At 44.7% G+C, this 2299-nt stretch overlaps 1 pseudogene; it reads left to right on the plus strand.

Annotated features, from left to right (window-relative positions):
* Positions 1-459: 459 nt before the first annotated feature.
* On the plus strand, positions 460-905 carry LOC146399347 (large ribosomal subunit protein uL15 pseudogene; annotated as a pseudogene).
* Positions 906-2299: the final 1394 nt, after the last annotated feature.

The raw sequence follows: 2299 nt of genomic DNA on the forward strand, positions 1-2299 counted from the left end.
ATGAAATGAAATGAAAGCACCATGTGCTGGAGGAGACCACTTTCTCTAGAGAAAGCAATGTGACTCTCCCCCCTCTATTTCATAGGTAGAGTCTCAGTTGCACAGCTGAGTGGGGCTTTGAGCCCAGCACAGGTGTATTCCAAAACCTGTGTCTTTAACCATCAGGTGGAGGTGAATCCCATGCATTTTTTGGACTACTCTACAATATGCCTTATTTAAAGTGTGAGGAAGTTCCATTTCTCACTGTGTCAAGGGAGACAGGACAGGTAAATACTATGAACATCCATTTATAAGGATGTTTTCAGCTGCAGGTAGTGATAGAGGGATGAAATTTGGATGAACAGTGAGGCCATCTTTTACTACACTTTACAGGAACCCAGAGGTTGGCTGTTCCAGGACCTTTTCAGATTACCAGCACCATTAAGAAATCAGCCCTCCTCTTTTGTTGAAGCCAGTGACATGCCATCCAGACGAAGGAAGACTTGGAAACTTGGGGGCCACATGAGCCATGGCCATGGCTGCATCAACAAACACCAGAAGCACCCAGGAGTCTGGGGTAATGCTGGAGGTATGTATTGCTGAAGGTTCAACCTCAACAAAAATCACTCTGGATACCTTGGGAAAGTTGGTATGAGGCAGTACCACTTAGAGAGGAACCAGAGCTTTTGTGAGCTGTCAACCGTGACACATTGTGGACCTTGGTCAGTAAGCAGACATGGGTAAATGCTGCAAAGAACAAGAGTGGAGCTGCCCCTATCACTGATGGTGTACCATCAGGCTACTACAAAGTTCTAGGAAAGGGAAAACTCCCAAAGCAGGGTGTCGTCCTGAAGGTCAAATCCTTCAGCAGAAGAGCTAAGGATAAGATTATGGGTGTGAGTGAGTCCTGTGTCCTTGTAGCTTGAAACCACATGGTGTGAAATTCATTAAATGTTAACAAGTGGAAAAAAAAGAGGAGGAGGAGAGTGGGCAGGTGGAGGGAGAGGAAGAATAGGAGGGGGAGGAGGAAGAGGGGCTTCAGTAGTATAAAACTCTCTCAGAATGTGTTCTCATTTATGGAGAAATCTGATTTGGTATCAAAAAGCCTTCTTTTCACAAGCAGAGAAAAGCAGAACCTAGTGAAACCATGTGATAATCTCCTGATCGCAATCTCACCAACACCACAAAACCAAATACTAGAAGCTTCCTACGTGCAAAGTATATTGTACTCAGTGAACAAACAGCAGTCATAATGGTTGTTTACTTTGGAAATTGACCCTCACCTTTTTCCCACTTAGAACTGTGTTATGCCAATGGCAAATCAGCCTCACCACTGACAAATGCCCTATGTGCACTACTTGCTTACAGGGGGTTTCAGTAGCTTAACACACACTCAAAACCTGTTCTCATTTATGGAGAAGTCTGATTTGTTATGAAACTGCCTTCTTTTCTCAAGCAGAGATAAAGGAGAACATAGAGAGCCTGGGTGATATTCTCCTGATGGCAGCCTCAACAAGTCCACAAATCCAAATGCCAGAAGCATCTTACTTGCAAAGTATATTGTACTCAGTGAACAAACATCAGCCCCAATGGTGGTGTGCTTAGGAGACACAGCCTCGATTTTTCCCATCAAGGCCTGTGTTATACCAAAGGTGAATGAGACCAAACACTGCCAAATGAACTGTGAGCACTGCTTGGATGCAGTGGGATTCAGTAGCTTAAAACCTACTCAAACACATTCTCAGATATGGAGAATTTGATTTGGTATGAAATTGCCTTCTTTTCACAAGCAGGGAAAAGCAGCCCCTAGCGAGCCAGGCAGATAATCTCCTGATGGTAATGCTCCCAACTTCGCAAAACAGGAGGCTCAAAGATTCCCACTTGCAAAGTATATTGTACTCTGTGAATGAACACCAGCCCCAGTGATGGTTTGCTTCAGAAAGCAAACCTTGCCTTTTTCCCACCTAGGCCTCTGGTTTACCAAGGACAAATGAGCCCCAACACTGTCAAATATCCCGTGTGCACTGCTTGTTTACCTGGGGCCTCAGTAGCTTAAACCCACACAGAACACTTTCTCACATATGGAGGTTTTGTGCAAAAAATGCCTTCTGTCACATGCAGAGAAAAGCAGAACCTACTGAGCCAGGGTGATAATTGCCTGATAGCAATCTCACAACTCCGCAAAACAAGAAGCTGGAAGCTTCTGACTTATGAAGTACATTGTCCTCAGTAAACACACATCAGCCCCAATGGTGGTTTGCTTTGGAAAGCAACCCTTGCTTTCCCCCCCCCTTAGAACTTTGTAATACCAAGGGCAACT

Source organism: Sus scrofa, chromosome 10 (assembly GCF_054392235.1).
Source record: "Sus scrofa isolate SSC_HxYL_T2T_F1_AM1 chromosome 10, Sscrofa_HxYL_maternal_Yorkshire_Landrace_v2.0, whole genome shotgun sequence".
Taxonomy (NCBI): Eukaryota; Metazoa; Chordata; class Mammalia; order Artiodactyla; family Suidae; genus Sus; species Sus scrofa.